The sequence below is a fragment of the Gossypium arboreum genome, chromosome 6 (assembly GCF_025698485.1).
Source record: "Gossypium arboreum isolate Shixiya-1 chromosome 6, ASM2569848v2, whole genome shotgun sequence".
Taxonomy (NCBI): Eukaryota; Viridiplantae; Streptophyta; class Magnoliopsida; order Malvales; family Malvaceae; genus Gossypium; species Gossypium arboreum.
In genome coordinates, this window is record NC_069075.1 from 80,371,703 (window position 1) to 80,399,528 (window position 27,826).

The following is a 27,826-nucleotide window of genomic DNA, read 5'->3' on the forward strand; positions in this document are numbered from 1 at the left end:
TAATGATCTTTTTTTAATGTTATAGACCCCGAGGAACAAATTTCGGAGGTCGATCAAGGAAAATAAAAGGTTTCGGAATAACCGAAACACGACACCGAAACGAGTACCAGGTAAGTTCGGATAACTTAAAGTAAACACTCAATGTGCCTAATTATATTATTTATGAATGCATGATGATTACATTTATTAATAACATGAAATTCTATGAAATGCATGTTTAAGTATGAATTGTGATAAATGTCTCGGTTAAGGTTAAAAAGGGAATTCGATGGATAAACCATGATTGACATATGTAATGAGGTCCTGCATGTGTTGCAGAAAGGATTTAGCCCGGATGGGTAATCTATTGATCTCATTTATAAAATGATCTAGCTCAGACGGGTGTTCCTTTGAATGGTCGAGCCTCCCGAAGAATATGTGTGCATTATGGATTTAGCCCGAATGGATAATCCGATTAGGATCTGAATTTAGCTTGGACTGGTAATTCAGATCCGATCTCAATAAAGGTGTTTGTTGTTACAAGGGATTTAGCCTGGACTGGTAATCCCGACATCACCTTATGAGTTCATAAAATGGGGGATTTAGCCTGGACTGGTAATATCGCCATAAGATGTAGGTTCGCGGGAGTGCATATCTGAAACTGTAGCACCCCAAACCCGGCCCAGAAGTTATGGCCGGATCTGGCATGCCACATCAAAAACGTAAAAAAAAATTTCCATTCTAAGTCCAGAAAATCGTACTTGATGTTCAAAAGATTAATTCATTAAAGGTTAAAGTGAATGGAAGTCATGCACCGGTAGGAAACCGGAAAAGAGGTGGTGAGTCCATCGAATCGCTTAAGTACCAAGCTCCTTCGGATCCAATCCTAGACATGCATACCGCCATTGCCACACTTTAACGTCATGGATATTTCTAGGAAACCGATTTGATTAAGTCATTTTTAGGAAAAGTGATTAATTTTGGAAAATACTTTCATTGCGGAAGCTTTGCTTGTTGTCGTGTTATTTTGAAATCAACTGTTGTTTTTGAAAACGCGAACTAAAGCTATCCAATTTCAACAGTTAAAATAAGTATTACCTATCTTAGTAATACATATAAAAACCATCAAAAATAACTAAGCGGCCTTATTACATTTGAAAACCCAAAACTTCAAACGTAAATAAAAGGATGTCCAGTTTACCAGAAGAAAATCAAACTTTCAGAACGGGTGGCCACTCCGAATTCCCTCACAACTCCAAGCCCACTATGGTTGGGGATTTCCTGCGTGGATGAAAATAAAAGGGGTGAGTTTGGGGAAACTCAGTGTATAAAATAACCCAACCATAGCCTATATCAGCTCAAACCACAAAAATAGAATAAGTTGGCCTTAGCTCAGAACAGAATTCAGAATAAAACCCATAGGCCCATAACAGAACAGAACAGATATTACATGTTTATGCAGAAACCCAACCCAGATTCATCCATAACACCCCCGTACCAGCGTTACACCATGTGGGGAGACTACTCGACCCACCCAACCGCTACACACCACAGAATTTGCAGCATGGTCGCGAATGAATAATGTGACAGAGTCACCAGATACAGATAATCGTGGCAGGGCCACCAGAACAGATATATGTGGCAGAGCCACCAGATACAGATAATCGTGGCAGGGCCACCAGAACAGATATGTAACGCCCCGTACTCGAGACCGTTTCCAGAGTCGAACACGAGGTGTTAACGGACTTAATTCATTACTTAAACAGCTCATACAATTTATTTTAAAATTTCCAGACAAGCTGTCTAACTGCATCACAGTCGCTTTAAAAATCATATATCGAGTTCCAAAACTCAAAATCCAATTCCGTAAATTTTTCCTGAAACTAGACTCATATATCTATCTATTAATTTTTTCATAGAATGTTTGGTTGGGCCAATTAGTACAGTTTATTAGTTAAAGTCTCCCCTGTTTCAGGGTTTGACTACTCTGACCTCTGGCTATTACGAATCAGATATCTCCCTGTATAGAGCTTCAATGACTATGCCGTTTGTTTCTAATAAAACTACACTCAATAAGGAATCTGTACATATAATGCATGACTTCTAATTACCTTTGTAAAATTTATGGTGAATTTCCAAAGTCAGAACAGGGGATCCAGAAATCGCTCTGGCCCTGTTTCACAAAAATTTAAACATCTCATAAAATATAACTCATATACCTGTTTTGTTCCATTCATATGAAAACAGACTCATAATTATTTAATTCCATATTTTATTCATCATCTAATTATATCTCTACTATTTTTAATGATTTTTCAAACTCACGTCACTGCTGCTGTCTTAATCTATTTTATGGTAAATTTTACCTATTTCATGGTTTCCATGGATTAGCTAGTAATTTGACATACATAACACCAAATATGATCATGATTAGCCATTCCAATGGCTAATCATTACCAAGCATTTCCACAGCACTCAATAACCATATCATAAGACCATATATACAAAATGATTATAATGCTATACATGCCATACTCAAAATATACAAGCCATTATGCCAAGATGGTATACGGATAGTGTGAGCGAGCCTCCGACCGTTCCCGATTTCCGAGCTGGCTTGTCAAAACTATAAGGAATGAAAAGGAGGGAGTAAGCATAAATTCTTAATAAGTTCACATGCAAATAGCAAGTAACATAACCATATAAGCAAACATAAAACATCATTTGCATAATCATCACCAAGACATTCATATCACATTTTCATTTATCATCTTACCATATTGTTGTTATATCGATTTTTCAACCCGAGGGTTAAGTACATACCTGTTCAAAGTACCCATTTCACAACATTTACCAATACGTCCCTTTCATCTTGAGTATTCCTCCATTTCAGTAGAACTTTACCCGTTGAACACATCGGAATATAATTCGGATATATGGAAAGTTTGCACATAAGTGCCACATATGTAGCCAAGCTACCATGTAACCCGCCCATAAGCGAACTCGGACTCAACTCAACGAGCTTGGGCGTTCGCATCCATAAGTGAACTCGGACTCAACTCAACGAGCTCAGATGCCTAGTTACATCTCACGAACTCGGACTCAACTCAACGAGTTCGGATGCTCGCATCCATATGTGAACTCGGACTCAACTCAACGAGTTCGGATGCCCAAATGTCCCAGTGACATGTCACTTGTATCCTAATCTATTCCTAAGGTTCAAACGGGCTTTTTTCCTCGATCTCACATCTTTTCCGTCTTCCACGGAATATCGAAATCGATACTTCGGTGATAGTTCATACTCATCAAGTAATTCACATAATTACATATTATTCAACAATAACCACAAAGCATAATATTTCATGATAATAATCGGCATCATATCATATAAACAACATTGAATTGCTTAAAATGACAATTATGTTACTACATTTACACATGAACTTACCTCGTATGCGAAAATGGCTACTTTTACCATTTCGTCCACAACTTGGTATTTTCCCCATTTTAGCCCGAATTTCAGTTTTCCTTGTTAATCGAGCTTGGAAGCTTGAAAAACCCTAGCCATGGTTTCTCCTTGCTATATTCGGCCATGGGGTTGAAGATGAGCAAAATTGGCTTTTAATTTTGTATTTTAATTCATTTTACCCTTAAATGACCAAAATGCCCTTACTACTAAACTTTCCAAAAATTCCATCCATGTCCAATTTTTGTCCAAGACTTAGAAATTGGTAAAATTCTATTTAAGACCTCCTAATTAATATTTCAAAACATTTTCATACTAGAAACTTCTAGAATGCAAGTTTTGCAAATTATTCGATTTAGTCCCTAATTTCAATTTAAGCACTTTATGCATAAAATTTCTTCACGAAATTTTCACACAATCATGCAATCATATCATAGACCTTAAAATAATCATAAAATAATTATTTCTACCTCGGATTTTGTGGTCACGAAACCACTATTCTGACTAGGCCCAAAATCAGGATATTACAACTCTCCCCCCCTTTAGGGATTTTTGTCCCCGAAAATCTTACCAGAAAAGTGGTCTTCACTTTTAATCTCATATTCGGTGCCAAAGAACTTGCACTTAGACTGTACCTCCAATACATCTCTTCAATTTCTCATATGATCTAAAAGCTTACAGTCTCAACTCTCAACTGTTCTTAAATTTTCAACCCTTCTCAGTTTCCCATGATATCATGACATAAAACCCAGATCTTAACTTGATTAATGGAGACCGGAATTCCAAGAAATCCAAAAATCAAAGAGACCTAAAATTCCATGAATCTGATGAGTAGGACTTCATTCAATACAGATATGATTTATAGATCTTGCCAAACATTTAACAATAGGATACATCACATTTTCCTCTTTCCGCCATGGAAATAATTCTGATATGGCCTCAAGAATAATCCTTCTCATTTCCATCCCAATATCAACACTGACAAGGATAATTTTGATAGATCCCAATGCTCGGCTTTAACCCCTTTAACAACTCCGATTTTATGTAACATCGAATGCTCTAAACTATCACATTACCTCACTGTCTTGAAACACATCACAATTCATACAACAGTACATTACTGAAAATCAGGAAGTCTTTACTCAATGTAGACTAGTCTAGTTCAAACACTTCGGTTACCAATATTCTCATCTATCCAAACTTTGTCAACATGTAATAAACTTTTCAGCTTTCACAAGACGAAAACCTTATCATTCAGTAGTGACTTTAACTAATATCCAACTCTTTCTAATAAATATACACTTCTCATTCGGACTATTTACTCTTTTATCAAGACAAAATGAAATTATATTATCAGACTTGAGAAAAATAATCCTGACATAATTGTCACATGAAATCTTTCAAATAAATAATTCACCATACCAACTGAAACTCGCGCTTTTATCACCTATGCCTTTACTAATGTCAAATCCTTACACAGAAATTAGAAAAATCCCGATACTAAAATCACCACATTACTAAGATCAAATTAGAAGTATAGTCATATTTGACATGATTATCACAAGCTGAAGAACGTACTTCGAACATGAGTCATAATTGACAAATTATAGAACAAAGATAACAAGAAAACCGAATAAAGAAATCCAAGATAGAAAACCCGAATAAAGAAATCCGAATAAAGAGATCCAGGATAAAGAAACCCAAGATACGATACTATGCCGGAGAATCGAAAACCAAACTCATAGAGAAAATACTAATACCCAGATAATTCTTCAAAGAAAGAAAGTCCGAAGAAAACATCATTTAATCCCATGAAATCAAATATAACAAGATCAATATATCTTCCCAAACATATATATCGATAAAGCATCAAGTAGAAGAAACAGAATCATAAAATCATACGTATTCTCTCATCAATTCTTATCGATTTAAATGAAATAGAATACCCGATGAAATAGAGCAATATAAATTATAAACCAGTCAGACTACCAATGCTTTCATCCAACACGAAATTAGAAGACATTCCCATATAACAAGAATTTCTTCGAAGATCAATAGCCATAGAAATATTTCGAGAACGGGTAAATACATAGAACATCTCAAAAGAGATCGCTAAATCTGTCCGGTCATAATCATCACACTCGAGATAGTTCACATTTCAAATATCATTTCCCCAACTAGTTCGTCGTCACAAATTTCATATTAAACCATTCACTAAAGAAGGCCGCTTCGAAAAAATTTCGATTTACACTTGTCTCGACCTTGCACCGAGTAATTCGATTTACCAAAGAGAATTCGTTCTCTAACCGACAAAGTGCATAATTCCAATAATCTTTATATCAATCCGATACTTTCTCGGCTCGACTTTACTTATCAGCTCATTGTCAATCTCTGATCATACTTATAATTATTCTATCATCGAACTCTTTGGGTTCTCAACCGGAAACTTATTCAATACAAATCTCATGAAATTCCATTATAAGTACCACTTGGTAAGGGGAGGGTTGTAGGACCTCGACTCGACTTTCTTATACATACACATATGACACAACTTCCATCATCATAGCAACATCATCAAAATCATGTCATTCATTCAGCAATGCAACATTCATGTTGGCTTACACAAATTTTCCTATTGTCCCATTTAGACAATATACTTATGCGAGACATTCTATGTTTTCTAGATAGCTTTACTTATCCATTCATTTAATTAAATTAATTCATACTCATGACATCATATAAGGCCAAACAAACATAGATATTTGCATCACAATCACAACTTTCATTTCGTGCATCATCATGTACACATCATTACAATCATATAATTTAGTCCAACAATTTAACATAGATAAGTTCATTTCATTATAATCCTTTATCTCATAAAAATTATATACCATTAACCTTCATCAACATTCGACATCCAATCAAGACAAGGACATTTTCATTCGTATCATAATATTATGACCTTTATTCATACCTCTACTACTTTCTATTTATTCCGTTCATCTTATCAAGTAAGCCACATACACTACATCATATGAGCATTAAGCAAATATGGATATTTATCACATATGTATCATAAACTTTTATTCATACTTTTCTGAACCGAGACTTATCATAATCATAATTTTACTCAAATACCTTCACATAACATTGAACATGGTCGGCGCAGCTCGGTTGGAGAGTACCCTGTCTAAATAAGACGGTACTCATACGCGTCGGAAGACATCACACTATCACAGATCAGTGGCATGTATAGCTAAACTTTTACACATGCTACGTTAGTCCGAGAACCGACTAAACCAGCTCTGATACCACTAAATGTAACGCCCCGTACTCGAGACCATTGCCAGAGTCGAACACGAGGTGTTAACGAACTTAATTCATTACTTAAACAGCTCATACAATTTATTTTAAAATTTCCAGACAAGTTGTCTAACTGCATCACAGTCGCTTAAAAAATCATATCTCGATTTCCAAAACTCAAAATCCAATTCCGTAAATTTTTCCTGAAACTAGACTCATATATCTATCTATTAATTTTTTTATAGAATGTTTGGTTGGGCCAATTAGTACAGTTTATTAGTTAAATTCTCCCCTATTTCAGGGTTCGACTACTCAGACCTCTGGCTATTACGAATCAGATATCTCCCTGTACAGAGCTTCAATGACTATGCGGTTTGTTTCTAATAAAACTACACTCAATAAGGAATCTGTACATATAAAGCATGGCTTCTAATTACCTTTGTAAAATTTATGGTGAATTTCCAAAGTCAGAACAGGGGATCCAGAAATCGCTCTGGCCCTGTTTCACAAAAATTTAAACATCTCATAAAATATAACTCATATACCTATTTTGTTCCATTCATATGAAAATAAACTCATAATTATTTAATTCCATATTTTATTCATCATCTAATTATATCTCTACTATTTTTAATGATTTTTCAAACTCACGTCACTGCTGCTGTCTTAATCTATTTTATGGTAAATTTTACCTATTTCATGGTTTCCATGGATTAGCTAGTAATTTGACATACATAACACCAAATATGATCATGATTAGCCATTCCAATGGCTAATCATTACCAAGCATTTCCACAGCACTCAATAACCATATCATAAGACCATATATACAAAATGATTATAATGCTATACATGCCATACTCAAAATATACAAGCCATTATGCCAAGATGGTATACGGATAGTGTGAGCGAGCCTCCGACCGTTCGATTTACGAGTGGCTTGTCAAAACTACAAGGAATGAAAAGCAGGAGTAAGCATAAATTCTTAATAAGTTCACATGCAAATAGCAAGTAACATAACCATATAAGCAAACATAAAACATCATTTGCATAATCATCACCAAGACATTCATATCACATTTTCATTTATCATCTTACCATATTGTTGTTATATCGATTTTTCAACCCGAGGGTTAAGTACATACCTGTTCAAAGTACCCATTTCACAACACTTACCAATACGTCCCTTTCATCTTGAGTATTCCTCCATTTCAGTAGAACTTTACCCGTTGAACACATCGGAATATAATTCGGATATATGGAAAGTTTGCACATAAGTGCCACATATGTAGCCAAGCTACCATGTAACCCGCCCATAAGCGAACTCGGACTCAACTCAACGAGCTCGGGCGTTCGCATCCATAAGTGAACTCGGACTCAACTCAACGAGCTCGGATGCCTAGTTACATCTCACGAACTCGGACTCAACTCAACGAGTTCGGATGCTCGCATCCATAAGTGAACTCGGACTCAACTCAACGAGTTCGGATGCCCAAATGTCCCAGTGACATGTCACTTGTATCCTAATCTATTCCTAATGTTCAAACGGGCTTTTTTCCTCGATCTCACATCTTTTCCGTCTTCCACAGAATATCAAAATCGATACTTCGGTGATAGTTCATACTCATCAAGTAATTCACATAATTACATATTATTCAACAATAACCATAAAGCATAATATTTCATGATAATAATCGGCATCATATCATATAAACAACATTAAATTGCTTAAAATGACAATTATGTTACTACATTTACACATGAACTTACCTCGTATGCTAAAATGGCTACTTTTACCATTTCGTCCACAACTTGGTATTTTCCCATTTTAGCCCGAATTTCAGTTTTTCTTGCTAATCGAGCTTGGAAGCTTGAAAACCCTAGCCATGGTTTCCCTTGCTATATTCGCCATGGGGTTGAAGATGAGCAAAATTGGCTTTTAATTTTGTATTTTAATTCATTTTACCCCTAAATGACCAAAATGCCCTTACTACTAAACTTTCCAAAATTCCATCCATGTCCAATTTTGTCCAAGACTTAGAAATTGGTAAAATTCTATTTAAGACCTCCTAATTAATATTTCAAAACATTTTCATACTAGAAACTTCTAGAATGCAAGTTTTGCAAATTATTCGATTTAGTCCCTAATTTCAATTTAAGCACTTTATGCATAAAATTTCTTCACGAAATTTTCACACAATCATGCAATCATATCATAGACCTTAAAATAATCATAAAATAATTATTTCTATCTCGGATTTTGTGGTCACGAAACCACTATTCTGACTAGGCCCAAAATCAGGATATTACAATTAGATATATGTGGCAGAGCCACCAGATTAGATATTTGTGGCAGAGCCACCAGATCAGATATTTGTGGCAGAGCCACCAGATCAGATATTTGTGGCATAGCCACCAGAACGCTTCCTCCATAATATAACCCATGTCCCCATGCAAGATATATAATCATGGCATACATCATACGTAATCGATCGTCATGCTTTTCACCAAAATTAACCCTAGGGGTATAACGGTAATTTTACACCTAGGGTATAACAATAATTTTTATACATAGGGTATTATAGTAATTTAGCTACTTTTTGCGTTTTCATGCATATCCTAACTATTTACGTACTATCGAACACTTACAACATACCTACTAAATTGGGCCGTTGGCCCATGAACCCGATCTTTGGCCCATTAAGCCCAAATTATCTAAATGTACGAAATCACGCGTCTGCAGTTTATTACTTTAGATTACCAAATATACAAACCCAACTATCTTACGAGCATTCGCACACTCACAAATTCCCAAAATACCGACTTTTCGGCATTTCAGCTTTACGGCTTTTACCAATCTAGTCTATGAGAGGGTGTCATTTACACACATTTGCGATTTATATCTTGTGAGATCCACACACGAACCGCCTACAATTGGATTACTAACACGTTAATCTAACTATTCAAATACAAACTACATATTAACCCCTTACAATATTCGGCCAACCACACCTACAGATCATAGTAAGCTTATAAGAAATCAATAATCAACTCATTAACAATTTTTGTCAATGTTTACCACATAATCATAATTTCACCGCAAGTCGTCTTCCGAGCAATAGTCACTAAATTATTTATAATCGAGTTACGAAACTCCAAATCAAGTTCCGTTAATTTTCCCTGAAAATAGACTCATATATCTTCTCTCATATATCTTCTATCTATAAAATTTTCAGAATTTTTGGTTTAGCCAATCAATACCAGAATTTTCTCAAAGTTTCCCATGTTTCTCTGTTTGACTAATCGACCACCCTTCATTACGAATCAAATTTCTCATTGTACAGAATTCAAAATATGTTCTTGTTTATTTCATTAGAAACTAGACTCAATAAGCTTTAATTACATAATTTATTTAGCTTCTAATTCTTCTCCCACAATTTATGGTGATTTTCCAAAGTCACGTTATCGCTCTGTCCCAAGCAGATTTATTACCAAATCACTCTTTCACACATACCTTGCATGCATGTTATTTAAACATGTATATCACCAATCAATCATCACATATCTATGATTTTACTCAAGTATAATCTCCATTTCATCATTTTAAAGCACAACATGTTAGCCGATTTTTCCCTTTAGCATCTAAGGCATATGCATGCTCATTTGTTTGGCTCAACTTCACCTATCTTCCATTTTTCATCAAAAGAACATGAAACAACAACCATTTCCTTCATTTTAATTCATGACTAAATGCTCACAACACAACTAAAAATCAAAATATACTTCAAGAGTTAAGGTAGAATCAAGAAGAACTCATGAACCTCAAAATAGAAGCAAGGTACCAAGAACTTACCTTCAATTTTCCTCCTCCTAATGACCGAATACTCAAGAGCTTTCTCCTCTCCTTTCTCTTCTCTAACTTTCAGCTATGATGAACAAAGATGGACAAAACTTTGTTCTTTTCACCCTTTTTTCTTGTAATAAAATTTCATAATTTATTCATTTAATTCTTTAATACAAAAGACATGAAATTCTTATCATGAAACATTTACCTAACCCATTATCATGAAACATTTACCTAACCCATTATCCATTTACCTAACCTATTATCATGAAACATTTACCTAACCCATTATCATGGAACATTTACCTAACCTATTATCATGGAACATTTACCTAACCTATTATCAATTTGTATCAATTTGTACCATAAATTATGGATATCAAGTGTACATTTTGTCTACAACAACATGATGACTGGCCACTTCATGTAAAATGGAAGGTTTGTCATGCAAATCCTCCTATTTTGCACTCCTATTTATTTGGCCACTTCAATTTAGCCTATAGCATTTTCAAACATTTTCACATAGGTCCTATTTCATAATTTCACCCCCTTTTTCTTATGGAAAAAAAATTAACTAAAATTGTCGGGTTCTATCTTAAGTTTGGGCTTTCTAGAGGCCCACTAACATAATTAAACCTATGCCAACATTCACAGAATTCCCGAAAATTGGGGCGTTACAACTCTACCCTCCTTAAAGAAATTTCATCCTCGAAATTTACCTAATCCAAACAGATGAGGGTATTGCTGTTGCATCGTCTCTTCTGGCTCCCAAACTCAGAAGTTTCCCCTTTCTTAACTTGTTGAAAACGAGCAACCAAAGACTCATCATTCAACTGTTTTTCCTTAATCTGATCCACCAGGTTGGCCTCACTTGCAACTCACCAATGACTTCCATCATCATCTGAGACTCAGACGAGCAAACATTGCTCTCGGATCGAATCTGACTCTACGACTTAGAGCATCGGCTACCACATTAGCCTTGCTTGGGTGATACTCAATCGAACAGTCATAATCCTTAAGCAACTCAATCCATCTCCTTTGCCTAAGGTTCAGCTCCTTCTGAGTCAACAAATACTTAAGACTCTTATGGTCAGTGTATATAATACACCTTTCTCTGTACAAGTAATGTCTCCAAATATTAAGTGCAAATATCACTGCTGCCAACTCTAAATCATGAGTCAAATAGTTTCCTTCATGAGGCTTAAGCTGTCGTGATGCATATGCAACCACCTTACCCTCTTACATTAACACATAGCCCAAACCCACGTGTGATGCGTCACTGTACACACTAAAATCCTTCCCAGACTCTGGCTGAATCAACACAGGTGCTTTAGTCAGAACTTTCTTCAACTTCTCAAAAGCTTCCTGCTGCTTCTCAGTCTATACAAACGGTACTCTTTTTCTTATGAGTTTTGTCAGAGGTGCTGCGATCACAGAAAAACCTTCCACAAACCTTCTGTAGTATCCTGCCAGTCCTAGGAAACTTCGTATTTCCGACACAGTCCTAGGTGGCTTCCACTCCAAAATTGCTTCAATCTTTCGAGGGTCCACCTTAATCCCTTCGGCAGAGACCGCATATCCTAAGAAGGTTACCTCCCTCAACCAAAGTTCAGACTTGCTGAACTTCGCAAAGAGTTCCTTCTCCCTTAACACTCGCAGCACTATACGGAGATGCTCATCATGTTTCGCTTCAGTTTCAGAATATACCAGGATATCGTCAATAAAGACAACTACGAACTGATCTAAAAATGGTTGAAACACACGATTCATCAAATCCATAAATGCTGCAGGAGCGTTCGTCAGTCCAAATGGCATAACCAGGAACTAGTAATGACCATACCGAGTCCTGAATGCCGTCTTATGGATATCTACCTCCTTGACCCTTAACTGATGATATCCAGATCGAAGGTCGATCTTGGAAAATACAGAAGCTCTTCTAAGCTGGTCGAATAGATTGTCAATCCTTGGCAGTGGATACTTATTATTAATCGTCAGTTTGTTCAACTGGCGATAATCAATGTACATCCGCATCGTACCATCCTTCTTTTTCACGAATAGCACTGGTGCTCCCCATGGAGACACGCTTGGCCTAATAAAGCCCCTATCCAACAACTCTTGAATTTGAGCCTTTAACTCCACTAACTACTTGGTTGCCATCCTATACGGTGCGATGGACACAAAGCGCTGCTCGAGCAACAAATCTATTCCAAACTCAACTTTTCGGTTCGAGGCAATCTCGAAGCTCTTCCAAAAAAACATCTTAGAACTCCTTTACGGTCCTAACCTTATCCACTGTCAGTCCCTCCTCTTCTGACTGACTTACAAATGCCAAATAGACCTCACAACCTTTCTGAATCCACTTTTCGGCTCTTAATGCCGATACCATATTGGACAAATAATCCCTTCGCTCACCTATCACCATAACCTCCTCATCCTTTGTGGTCCTTAACACCATTCGTTTAGTAGCACAATCCAGAGTCGCTTTATGCTTAACAAGCCAGTCCATTTCCAAAATAAGATCAAACTCTCTGAATGGTAACTCCATCAGATCTCCAGGGAAAATCTTACCTTGAGTTTCTAAGGGTACATCCCTATATAGTTTGTCTACCCTAACCGAGTGACCCAAAGGACTTAGTACAAATACCCCACTCACAATCTCCTCGAGTAGTCCAAGTTGTCCATAATCCGCTTCGTGGCCTCCAACCAATATTCCGCCACATTCGGGCTATACCAGATCGCCCTAAAGATCTCTGCCTGTTAGCTCAATTGTTCGAAATAGATCCCCAATTCGTTGCCCATACTTGCCCCAGCAACCCTTTCCAGAACACGAAGCATTGCCTGTGAGAGGGCACCATCCTCGGCACCGCGATCATGAGACTTTACCTCAGTTGCCAATGGTACTGGTGCATCCACCGGCATATGTCTCAAGACGAAGATCTCGCCGAGCACTTCCTCGGCTCCGCCCACGGCCTCTTGTACTCATATCGTATTATCTTGATTACGAATTTTTATGCATTAATTAATATTCCAAGATTTATTACGATGTTTTATGAATCGACATAAAGAGTTCGAGTTTGTTTTCGCAGAATCGAAGTCTAGTTACAGTTTCAGTTTCTTATCAGATTTTCCTATGGTTTCAGTATCATCCTATCTAGAGTATCCTAGCAGGATTTTAGTACAGACAGATAATTCAGGAAAATATTCAGAAAAATTCAGAATACTTATAGACTTGAGCCGGAGATTCGGAACGCCACCTTCTAAAGATCTAAATTTTGAAAATCGAGTTTTTCGCATTCTTTATAAAATTTTTGTTTTCGAATATCTATGTGACAGCCTAAAATTGACCCTAGTCGGAAGGTGGTCTCGGGACCACAAAACCGAGGCATAAAAATAATTAAAAATTTATTTTGATGCCTATAATATGTGTGTGCTCATGTATGACATTTTATGATGATTGATTTAGTGTTATAAGGGTGAATTCCACAAGAAAGGACTTAGTAATGAACTTTGAAAGTATGATAGGGAAATGTGTGATGACTAATTAAAGCATGCATGCAAAATAATGGACTTGCATGTCAAATTCCCCTTTATAGGTGGTGGCCGGCCATGACAAGGAGGATGGGCTAAACATGTCATGAAACATGTTTTGTTGGTGCATTAGGGTGAAATAATAAACAAAGGTGTATGGGTGATAAAAAATGAAAAAAAAATGTGTGTGAGTATGGTAATCCCCCATTGCCGTGAGTTGTAGAGAAGGAAAGAAAAAATTTTGTTCATCCTTTCTTTGAGCCAAAACTAAGGAAGAAGGAGGATTTTTGCTTCATGCTTGGTTTGGAAGAGATCTAGAAGGAGATTTGGCTAAGTTTGCATCAAGATTAAGGTATGTATGAGGTTGTGTTAGGAGTTTCATGCATGTTTTGGTTGCTAACTTGATGTGCATGTTAGCCATGGCTCAAATCTTTGTTAAGCCATGGAAATGGTATTTGGCCAAAGTTGTTATGGTGATAAAGCCATTGCATGCTAAGTGTGAAGCTTGATGATGATGCATGCAATGATGGATTGTCTACTCTTGAGTAAGATTTTGAGCTTTCTTTTGTTTTATCATGATTGAAGTTGAAAAGGAGCATGATTGTCATATTCGCCATGATGCATTCATGAGCATGGTTCATGCTTCTTGCATGTTAGTTAAAATTTGTGTTTTGGATGGCTATGGACACCTTGAAATTCGCCATGCTCATATATGTATATATATGTTTGCACATGATGTTTTGGTTATGAAGGAAGTGATGAATAAGTTTGTTTAAAGAAGAAGATGTTGAAGAATAATTGTGAAATTGCAAGCACAAATCGGCTAGCACACATATAAGTGCTTGATGCTATATTATAAGTTTTGAGCCACAATATGCAAAGCATTAACTAGTAAAATGCATGCTGTTTTTGTGAGGTATTAAGTGCATAATTGGCCTCAACATGTACATGAATATTCGGCCTTGGGTAGCCTATTGAAGGCCTTAGCATTTCCTTGATGCTCAAATAAATTGTATTGAATTGCTTGATGTAGTATAAAATGTGCATGACCATTGTGTATTCAAGCTAAAGAGTGGCCATATGACCATTTAAATTCCTTGTCATATTCGCCATAAGCTAGCACAATGAGGTTTTAATAAATTGAATTTGCTTGAATTAGCTCAAGAGCTAAGAGGTCCACAATTGGACAAGGGAAGGAAAAAGTGATCGAATAGCCGTAAAAGCCGTTCGACAACATCCGAGGTAAGTCCTCAAGAAGTGACCTTACTTGAATTATGTGAGATGAAATATGGATGTGTATGATTATTGATTATGTGTGTATGAGTATTTGAATTCCACCCTGCTAAGTCCCAAGGCGAATATGCTAATGATTATAATTGTGTTTGAGCCTTAGTAAGGAAAATGAAATATGTATGTCCAATGATTATTGATGTATGTGTGCATGAGAAATTGAATGATATCCGGGCTAAGCCCAAGACAATTATGCTGAAAATTATATCCGGTTAAGACCAAGGCAATTGTGCTAGTAGCTATATCCGGCTAAGACCAAGGCATTCGTGCAAGTTGTTAAATCCGGGCTAAGACCAAAGGCATTTGTCCAAATCGTGATATCCGGGTTAAGTCCCGTGAGGCCTTGGTGCGGGTTACCATAACCGGGCTATGTCCCGGCGATTGAACGAGTAGCGACGTCCGGTTAAACTCCGAAGGTATGTGATTTGAAAATTATAAGCTTGCTGGAAAATTTCAGCTAATGCACTTGTGAAATTTCCCAATGACAAGGTAAGTGCGGTGTGTGCTTTGCGCGCTAGGAGTAAGAGCGTATGAATATCCGCTCCTATGATGGAGCGAGTTATCGGCCTTAATGAAGCCGTTATTTGTGTATGAACATAAGTGTTGGGATGGTGAAGTAAGTACGATTATGTGAATGTGCATTAATGAAATGATGCATTTGGTTATGTGAATGTATTGCTTTAATTAAAGCTGATTATATTCCTTGAGACTTACTAAGCATAAAATGCTTACCCGTTGCTTTGGCTCTCTGTTTTATAGATTTCGCCGATAGCAAACGGATTCGGGATCAATAAAGTCGAAGTCATCCACACTATCCACGCCTCTATTTTGGTATAAATTTTGGTTGAACTTTGAAATGGCATGTATAGGACTACCCCTTGTTGGTTTAAAAATGTGGCGATGTATATGTATACGGCCATGCGAAAATGGCTCGTAAAAGGAAGCATGAACTTAGACTATTTGTGGTTTGAATGTATATATATGGTGTCATGATGTGATTATGGATCGAAATGGGAGTGTTGGTCACATGATCAGCCATTGGTATGGTTAAAATGATCATATGTGAACCTATGTATGGCAAGACTAGTTGGTTGATGGAGACTACAAAAATAGATAAGACCTACCTTAAAACAGATGCTGCCAGCTGCAGTGATGTGAATGTGAAAATCACCAAAATTGTAGGAATGGTATTAAATAGTGAATAAGCTATGTAAATGAACCTTAATGAGTCTATTTTCATATGGAAGAAGCGAAATGATCATAGGAGTTACATGTTAAGAGATATTGAAGCTATTGTGAAACAGGGCCAGAATGGTTTCTGGGTCCCCTGTCGCAACTTTAAAAATTCACTGTAAATTATCCAGAAAGAATTAGGAGACATACCTTATATGTAAAGATTCCATTTTGAGTCTAGTTTCATTAGAAACAAACGGCACCAGAATTAAATCCCTGTACAGAGAGATATTCAAGTTATACCGCGAGAAGGTCAGAGCAGTCAATCCCTGTAACATGGGTGACTTTAACTAATAAACTGTACCAATTGGCCCGACCAAAAATTCTAGAAATAAATCCATGTATGGATATATGAGTCTAAATTCAGGGAAAATTTACGAAACCAGTTTCCGAGTTTTGAAACTCGAGATATGATTTTTAAGGCGACGGTGATGCAGTCTTCCAGCCTGACTGGAAATGCCAAATTGGTGGGCAAAACATGTGAACTTGGCTTGTTAACCCCTCGTGTCTGACACCGGCGATGGTCTCGGGTTCGGGGTGTTACAGTCTAAATTTTGTAAACCCATTCCACAGCCGAGCTATTGTAACCTAGGCTCTGATACCACTAAGTGTAGCACCCCAAACCCGGCCCAGAAGTTATGGCCGAATCCGGCATGGCACATCAAAAACGTAAAAAAAAAATTTCCATTCTAAGTCCAAAAATCGTACTTGATGTTCAAAAGATTAATTCATTAAAGGTTAAAGTGAATGGAAGCTGTGCACCAGGTAGGAAACCGAAAAAGAGGTGGTGAGTCCATCGGACTGCTTAAGTACCAAGCTCCCTTCGGATCCAATCTTAGACATGCATACCGCCATTGCCACAGTTTAACGTCATGGATATTTCTAGGAAACCGATTTGATTAAGTCATTTTTAGGAAAAGTGATTAATTTTGGAAAATACTTTCATTGCGGAAGCTTTGCTTGTTGTCGTGCTATTTTGAAATCAACTGTTGTTTTTGAAAACGCGCCCTAAAGCTATCCAATTTCAACAGTTAAAATAAGTATTACCTATCTTAGTAATACATATAAAAACCATCAAAAATAATTAAGCGGCCTTATTACATTTGAAAACCCAAAACTTCAAACGTAAATAAAAGGATGTCCAGTTCACCAGAAGAAAATCAAACTTTCAGAACAGATGCCCACTCCGAATTCCCTCACAGCTCTAAGCCCACTATGGTTGGGGATTTCCTGCATGGATGAAAATAAAAGGGGTGAGTTTGGGGAAACTCAGTGTATAAAATAACCCAACCATAGCCTATATCAGCTCAAACCACAAAAATAGAATAAGTTGGCCTTAGCCCAGAACAGAATTCAGAATAAAGCCCATAGGCCCATAACAGAACAGAAAAGATATTACATGTTTATGCAGAAACCCAACCCAGATTCATCCATAACACCCCGTGCATCAAATTACACCATGTGGGAGACTACTCGACCCACCCAACCGCTACACACCATAGAATTTGCAGCATGGCTGCCAGAACAGATAATGTGACAGAGTCACCAGATACAGACAATTGTGGTAGGGCCACCAGAACAGATATATGTGGCAGAGCCACCAGATTAGATATTTGTGGCAGAGCCACCAGATCAAATATTTGTGGCAGAGCCACCAGATCAGATATTTGTGGCATAGCCACCAGAACGCTTCCTCCATAATATAACCCATGTCCCCATGCAATGATATATAATCATGACATACATCATACGTAATCGATCGTCATGCTTTTCACCAAAATTAACCCTAGGGTATAACGGTAATTTTACACCTAGGGGTATAAAAGTAATTTTCCATACATAGGGTATTATAGTAATTTAGCTACTTTTAGCGTTTTCATGCATATCCTAACTATTTACGTACAATCGAACACTTACTCACAAGATACTTACGAATTGGGCCGTTGGCCCATGAACCCGATCTTTGGCCCATTAAGCCCAAATTATCAAAATGTACGAAATCACGCGTACTGCAGTTTATTACTTTAGATTACCAAATATACAAACCCAACTATCTTACGAGCATTCGCACACTTGCAAATTCCCAAAATACCGACTTTTCGGCATTTCGGCTTTTCCCAATCTAGTCTATGAGAGGGTGTCAGTTACACACCTATTTGCGACAATATCTTGATTTAGATCCACACACGAACCGCCTACAATTGGATTACTAACACGTTAATCTAACTAGTCAAATACAAACTACGTATTAACCCCTTAAAATATTCGGCCAACCACACCTACAGATCATAGTAAGCTTATAAGAAATCAATAAGCAACTCATTAACAAATTTTTGTCAATGTTTACCACATAATCATAATTTCACTGCAAGCTATCTTCCTGAGCAATAGTCACTAAATTATTTATAACTAGAGCTACGAAACTCCAAATCAAGTTCCGTTAATTTTCCCTGAAAATAGACTCATATATCTTCTATCCATAAAATTTTCAGAATTTTGGTTTAGCCAATCAATACCATAATTTTCTCAAAGTTTCCCATGTTTCTCTGTTTGGCTAATCTGACCACCCTTCATTACGAATCAAATTTCTCATTGTACAGAATTCAAAATATATTCTTGTTTATTTCATTAGAAACTACACTCAATAATCTTTAATTACATAATTTATTCAGCTTCTAATTCTTCTCCCACAATTTATGGTGATTTTCCAAAGTCACATTACTGCTGCTGTCCCAAGCAGATTTATTACCAAATCACTCTTTCACACATACCTTGCATGGATGTTATTTAAACATGTATATCACCAATCAATCATCACATATCTATGATTTTACTTAAGTATAATCTCCATTTCATCATTTTAAAGCACAACATGTTAGCCGATTTTTCCCTTTAGCATCTAAGGCACATGCATGCTCATTTGTTTGGCTCAACTTCACCTATCTTCCTTTTTTCATCAAAAGAACATGAAACAACAACCATTTTCCTTCATTTTAATTCATGACTAAATGCTCACAACACAACTAAAAATCAAAATATACTTCAAGAGTTAAGGTAGAATCAAGAAGAACTCATGAACCTTAAAATAGAAGCAAGGTACCAAGAACTTACCTTCAATTTTCCTCCTCCTAATGACCGAATACTCAAGAGCTTTCTCCTCTCCTTTCTCTTCTCTAACTTTCAACTATGATGAACAATGATGGACAAAACTTTGTTCTTTTCACCCTTTTATTTTAATAAAATTTCATAATTCATTCATTTAATTCTTTAATACAAAAGACATGAAATTCTTATCATGAAACATTTACCTAACCCATTATCATGAAACATTTACCTAACCCATTATCCATTTACCTAACCTATTATCATGAAACATTTACCTAACCCATTATCATGGAACATTTACCTAACCTATTATCATGGAACATTTACCTAACCTATTATCAATTTGTATCAATTTGTACCATAAATTATGGATATCAAGTGTACATTTTGTCTACAACAACATGATGACTGGCCACTTCATGTAAAATGGAAGGTTTGTCATTCAAATCCTCCTATTTTGCACTCCTATTTATTTGGCCACTTCAATTTAGCCTATAGCATTTTCAAACATTTTCACATAGGTCCTATTTCATAATTTCACCCCTTTTCTTATGGAAAAAAATTAACTAAAATTGTCGGGTTCTATCTTAAGTTTGGGCTTTCTAGAGGCCCACTAACATAATTAAACCTATGCCAACATTCACGTAATTCCCGAAAATTGGGCGTTATAACTCTACCCTCCTTAAAGAAATTTCATCCTCGAAATTTACCTAATCCAAACAGATGAGGGTATTGTTGTTGCATCGCTCTCTTCGCTCCCAAACTCGAAGTTTCCCTTTCTTAACTTGTTGAAAACGAGCGACCAAAGACTCATCATTCAACTGCTTTTTCCTTAATCGATCCACCTAGGTTGGCCTCACTTGCAACTCACCAACAGACTTCCATCATCATATGACTCAGACGAGCAAACATTGCTCTCGAGATCGACATCTGACTCTACGACTTAGAGCATCGGCTACCACATTAGCCTTGCTTGGGTGATACTCGATCGAGCAGTCATAATCCTTAAGCAACTCAATCCATCTCCTTTGCCTAAGGTTCAGCTCCTTCGAGTCAACAAATACTTAAGACTCTTATGGTCGTGTATATAATACACCTTTCTCTGTACAAGTAATGTCTCCAAATCTTAAGTGCAAATATCATCGCGCCAACTCTAAATCATGAGTCAAATAGTTTCCTTCATGAGGCTTAAGTCGTCGTGATGCATATGCAACCACCTTACCCTCTTACATTAACACATAGCCCAAACCCATGTGTGATGCGTCACTGTACACACTAAAATCCTTCCCAGACTCTGGTGAATCAACACAGTGCTTTAGTTAGAACTTTCTTCAACTTCTCAAAAGCTTCCTCGCGCTTCTCGATCTATACAAACGGTACTCCTTTTCTTATGAGTTTTGTCGAGGTGCTGCGATCACGTAAAAACCTTCCACAAACCTTCAGAGTATCCCGCCACCCTAGGAAACTTCAGATTTCGACCACGGTCCTAGGTGGCTTCCACTCCAAAATTGCTTTAATCTTCGAGGGTCCACCTTAATCCCTTCTACAGAGACCGCATATCCTAAGAAGGTTACCTCCTCAACCAAAGTTCAGACTTGCTGAACTTCGCAAAGAGTTCCTTCTCCTTAACACTTTCAAACACTATACGGAGATGCTCATCATGTTTCGCTTCGCCGAGAATATACCAGATATCGCCAATAAAGACAACTATGAACCGATCTAAAATGGTTGGAACACACGATTCATCAAATCCATAAATGCCGCAGAGCGTTAAATCATCCAAATGGCATAACCGAAACTCGTAATGACCATACCGAGTCCCGAATGCCGCCTTATGGATATCTACCTCCTTGACCCTTAATCGATGATATCCAGATCGAAGGTCGATCTTGGAAAATACGAAGCTCCTCTAAGTCGGTCGAATAGATTGTCAATCCTTGGCGGTGGATACTTATTATTAATCGTCGGTTTGTTCAACTGGCGATAATCAATGTACATCCGCATCGCACCATCCTTCTTTTTCACGAATAGCACCGGTGCTCCCCATGGAGACACGCTTGGCCTAATAAAGCCCCTATCCAACAACTCTTGAATTTGAGCCTTTAACTCCACTAACTACTTGGTGCCATCCTATACGGTGCGATGGACACAGCGCCGTTCCGAGCAACAAATCTATTCCAAACTCAACTTTTCGGTTCGGAGGCAATCCTGGAAGCTCTTCCGAAAAAATATCTTAGAACTCCTTTACGGTCCTAACCTTATCCACTGTCAGTCCCTCCTCTTCTGACTGACTTACAAATGCCAAATAGACCTCACAACCTTTCCGAATCCACTTTTCGGCTCTTAATGCCGATACCATATTGGACAAATAATCCCTTCGCTCACCTATCACCATAACCTCCTCATCCTTTGTGGTCCTTAACACCATTCGTTTAGTAGCACAATCCAGAGTCGCTTTATGCTTAACAAGCCAGTCCATTTCCAAAATAAGATCAAACTCTCTGAATGGTAACTCCATCAGATCTCCAGGGAAAATCTTACCTTGAGTTTCTAAGGGTACATCCCTATATAGTTTGTCTACCCTAACCGAGTGACCCAAAGGACTTAGTACAAATACCCCACTCACAATCTCCTCAGAGTAGTCCAAGTTGTCCATAATCCATTCTGTGGCCTCCAACCAATATTCCGCCACATTCGGGGCTATACCAGATACGCCCCTAAAGATCTCTGCTCCGTTAGCCTGAATTCGTTCAGAAATAGATCCCCGAATTCCGTTGCCCATACTTGCCCCAGCAACCCTTTCCAGAACACGAAGCATTGCCTGTGAGAGGGCACCATCCTCGGCACCGCGGTCATGAGACTTTACCTCTGTTGCCAATGGTACTGGTGCATCCACCGCCAGCATATGTCTCGAAGACGAAGATCTCGCTCGAGCACTTCCTCGGCTCCGTCCACGGCCTCTTGTACTCATATCGTATTATCTTGATTACTAATTTTTATGCATCAATTAATATTCCAAGATTTATTACGGATGTTTTATGAATCGATAAGAGTTCGTAGTTTGTTTTCGCAGAATCAAGTCTAGTTACGCTTGATTTCTTATCGATTTTCCTATGGTTTCAGATCATCCTATCTAGAGTATCCTAGCAGATTTTAGTATGCAGACAGATAATTCAGAAAATATTCTAAAAATTCGAATACTTATAGACTTGAGCCGAGATTCTAACGCCACCTTCTAAAGATCTAAATTTTGAAAATCGAGTTTTCGCATTCTTTATAAAATTTTGTTTTCGAATATCTAAATTTTGTAAACCCATTCCACAAAGAGCTATTGTAACCTAGGCTCGATACCACTAAGTGTAGCACCCCAAACCCGCCCGAAGTTATGGTAGAATCCGGCATGGCACATCAAAACGTAAAAAAAATTTCCATTCTAAGTCCGTAAAATCGTACTTGATGTTCAAAAGATTAATTCATTAAAGGTTAAAGTGAATGGAAGTCATGCACCGTAGGAAACCGAAAAGAGGTGGTGAGTCCATCGGATTGCTAAGTACCAAGCTCCTTCGGATCCAATCTTAGACATGCATACCGCCATTGCCACGCTTTAACGTCATGGATATTTCTAGAAACCAATTTGATTAAGTCATTTTTAGGAAAAGTGATTAATTTTGGAAAATACTTTCATTGCGGAAGCTTTGCTTGTTGTCGTGCTATTTTGAAATCAACTGTTGTTTTTGGAAACGCGCCCTAAAGCTAACCAATTTCAACAGTTAAAATAAGTATTACCTATCTTAGTAATACATATAAAACCATCAAAAATAATTAAGCGGCCTTATTACATTTGAAAACCCAAAACTTCAAACGTAAATAAAAGGATGTCCAGTTCACCGAAGAAAATCAAACTTTCGAGCAGATGCCCACTCCAATTCCTCACGACTCTAAGCCCACTATGGTTGGGGATTTCACATGGATGAAAATAAAAGGGTGAGTTTGGGAAACTCGGTGTATAAAATAACCCAACCATAGCCTATATCACTCAAACCACAAAAATAGAATAAGTTGGCCTTAGCCGAATGCAATTCGAATAAAGCCCATAGGCCCATAATGTAACGTAAAAGATATTACATGTTTATGCGTAAACCCAACCCAGATTCATCCATAACACCCCGTGCATCATACATTACACCATGTGGGAGACTACTCGACCCACCCAACCGCTACACACCATAGAATTTGCAGCATGGCTGCCAGAACAGATAATGTGACAGAGTCACCAGATACAGACAATCGTGGTAGGGCCACCAGAACAGATATATGTGGCAGAGCCACCAGATTAGATATTTGTGGCAGAGCCACCAGATCAAATATTTGTGGCAGAGCCACCAGATCAGATATTTGTGGCATAGCCACCAGAACGCTTCCTCCATAATATAACCCATGTCCCCATGCAATGATATATAATCATGGCATACATCATACGTAATCGATCGTCATGCTTTTCAGTCAAAATTAACCCTAGGGGTATAACGGTAATTTTACACCTAGGGTATAATAGTAATTTTCCATACATAGGGGTATTATAGTAATTTAGCTACTTTTAGCGTTTTCATGCATATCCTAACTATTTACGCACAATCGAACACTTATCACAAGATACTTACGAATTGGGCCCATTGGCCCATGAACCCGATCTTTGGCCCATTAAGCCCAAATTATCAAAATGTACGAAATCACGCGTCTTCGCAGTTTATTACTTTAGATTACCAAATATACAAACCCAACTATCTTACGAGCATTCGCACACTTGCAAATTCCCAAAATACCGACTTTTGAGATTTCGCTTTTCCCAATCTAGTCTATGAGAGGGTGTCAGTTACACACCTATTTGCGACAATATGCTGACGAGATCCACACACGAACCGCCTACAATTGGATTACTAACACGTTAATCTAACTAGTCAAATACAAACTACGTATTAACCCTTTAAAATATTCGGCCAACCACACCTACAGATCATAGTAAGCTTATAAGAAATTAATAAGCAACTCATTAACAAATTTTTGTCAATGTTTACCACATAATCATAATTTCACTGCAAGCTATCTTCCTGAGCAATAGTCACTAAATTATTTATAACTAGAGCTACGAAACTCCAAATCAAGTTCCGTTAATTTTCCCTGAAAATAGACTCATATATCTTCTATCCATAAAATTTTCAGAATTTTTGGTTTAGCCAATCAATACCATAATTTTCTCAAAGTTTCCCATGTTTCTCTGTTTGGCTAATCTGACCACCCTTCATTACGAATCAAATTTCTCATTGTACAGAATTCAAAATATATTCTTGTTTATTTCATTAGAAACTACACTCAATAATCTTTAATTACATAATTTATTCAGCTTCTAATTCTTCTCCCACAATTTATGGTGATTTTCCAAAGTCACATTACTGCTTTCTGTCCCAAGCAGATTTATTACCAAATCACTCTTTCACACATACCTTGCATGGATGTTATTTAAACATGTATATCACCAATCAATCATCACATATCTATGATTTTACTTAAGTATAATCTCCATTTCATCATTTTAAAGCACAACATGTTAGCCGATTTTTCCCTTTAGCATCTAAGGCACATGCATGCTCATTTGTTTGGCTCAACTTCACCTATCTTCCTTTTTTCATCAAAAGAACATGAAACAACAACCATTTTCCTTCATTTTAATTCATGACTAAATGCTCACAACACAACTAAAAATCAAAATATACTTCAAGAGTTAAGGTAGAATCAAGAAGAACTCATGAACCTTAAAATAGAAGCAAGGTACCAAGAACTTACCTTCAATTTTCCTCCTCCTAATGACCGAATACTCAAGAGCTTTCTCCTCTCCTTTCTCTTCTCTAACTTTCAACTATGATGAACAATGATGGACAAAACTTTGTTCTTTTCACCCCTTTTTATTTTAATAAAATTTCATAATTCATTCATTTAATTCTTTAATACAAAAGACATGAAATTCTTATCATGAAACATTTACCTAACCCATTATCATGAAACATTTACCTAACCCATTATCCATTTACCTAACCTATTATCATGAAACATTTACCTAACCCATTATCATGGAACATTTACCTAACCTATTATCATGGAACATTTACCTAACCTATTATCAATTTGTATCAATTTGTACCATAAATTATGGATATCAAGTGTACATTTTGTCTACAACAACATGATGATCGGCCACTTCATGTAAAATGGAAGGTTTGTCATGCAAATCCTCCTATTTTGCACTCCTATTTATTTGGCCACTTCAATTTAGCCTATAGCATTTTCAAACATTTTCACATAGGTCCTATTTCATAATTTCACCCCCTTTTTCTTATGGAAAAAAAATTAACTAAAATTGTCGGGTTCTATCTTAAGTTTGGGCTTTCTAGAGGCCCACTAACATAATTAAACCTATGCCAACATTCACAGAATTCCCGAAAATTGGGGCGTTACAACTCTACCCTCCTTAAAGAAATTTCATCCTCGAAATTTACCTAATCCAAACAGATGAGGGTATTGCTGTTGCATCGTCTCTTCTGGCTCCCAAACTCAGAAGTTTCCCCTTTCTTAACTTGTTGAAAACGAGCGACCAAAGACTCATCATTCAACTGTTTTTCCTTAATCTGATCCACCCAGTTGGCCTCACTTGCAACTCACCAGACTTCCATCATCATCTGAGACTCGACGAGCAAACATTGCTCTCGGATCGAATCTGACTCTACGACTTAGAGCATCGGCTACCACATTAGCCTTACTTGGGTGATACTCGATCGAACAGTCATAATCCTTAAGCAACTCAATCCATCTCCTTTGCCTAAGGTTCAGCTCCTTCTGAGTCAACAAATACTTAAGACTCTTATGGTCAGTGTATATAATACACCTTTCTCTGTACAAGTAATGTCTCCAAATCTTAAGTGCAAATATCACTGCTGCCAACTCTAAATCATGAGTCAAATAGTTTCCTTCATGAGGCTTAAGCTGTCGTGATGCATATGCAACCACCTTACCCTCTTACATTAACACATAGCCCAAACCCACGTGTGATGCGTCACTGTACACACTAAAATCCTTCCCAGACTCTGGCTGAATCAACACAGGTGCTTTAGTTAGAACTTTCTTCAACTTCTCAAAAGCTTCCTGCTGCTTCTCAGTCTATACAAACGGTACTCCTTTTCTTATGAGTTTTGTCAGAGGTGCTGCGATCACAGAAAAACCTTCCACAAACCTTCTGTAGTATCCTGCCACCCTAGGAAACTTCAGATTTCGACCACGTCCTAGGTGGCTTCCACTCCAAAATTGCTTTAATCTTTCGAGGTCCACCTTAATCCCTTGGCAGAGACCGCATATCCTAAGAAGGTTACCTCCTCAACCAAAGTTCAGACTTCTTGAACTTCGCAAAGAGTTCCTTCTCCTTAACACTCGCAAAGACTATACGGAGATGCTCATCATGTTTCGCTTCGTTTGAATATACCAGATATCGTCAATAAAGACAACTATGAACCGATCTAAAATGGTTGGAACACACGATTCATCAAATCCATAAATGCTTTGCAGAGCGTTAAATCATCAAATGGCATAACCGAAACTCGTAATGACCATACCGAGTCCTGAATGCCGTCTTATGGATATCTACCTCCTTGACCCTTAACTGATGATATCCAGATCGAAGGTCGATCTTGGAAAATACAGAAGCTCCTCTAAGCTGGTCGAATAGATTGTCAATCCTTGGCAGTGGATACTTATTATTAATCGTCAGTTTGTTCAACTGGCGATAATCAATGTACATCCGCATCGTACCATCCTTCTTTTTCACGAATAGCACTGGTGCTCCCCATGGAGACACGCTTGGCCTAATAAAGCCCCTATCCAACAACTCTTGAATTTGAGCCTTTAACTCCACTAACTACTTCGGTGCCATCCTATACGGTGCGATGGACACAGGCGCCGTTCCAGGCAACAAATCTATTTCAAACTCAACTTTTCGGTTCGGAGGCAATCCTGGAAGCTCTTCCGAAAAA

General features: G+C 37.4%; 2 long non-coding RNA genes across 2 annotated transcripts; both read right to left on the bottom strand.

Annotated features, from left to right (window-relative positions):
* Positions 1 to 1,111: 1,111 nt before the first annotated feature.
* LOC128293890 (uncharacterized) lies at positions 1,112 to 10,751 on the bottom strand. Its single transcript, XR_008284010.1, has 2 exons — positions 10,605 to 10,751; positions 1,112 to 1,260 (listed from the first exon to the last, which is right to left on the bottom strand). It is a non-coding gene; the product is annotated as an uncharacterized LOC128293890 (long non-coding RNA).
* A 6,884-nt stretch (positions 10,752 to 17,635) lies between these two features.
* On the bottom strand, positions 17,636 to 25,730 carry LOC128293907 (uncharacterized). Its single transcript, XR_008284036.1, has 3 exons — positions 25,593 to 25,730; positions 24,633 to 24,674; positions 17,636 to 17,876 (listed from the first exon to the last, which is right to left on the bottom strand). It is a non-coding gene; the product is annotated as an uncharacterized LOC128293907 (long non-coding RNA).
* Positions 25,731 to 27,826: the final 2,096 nt, after the last annotated feature.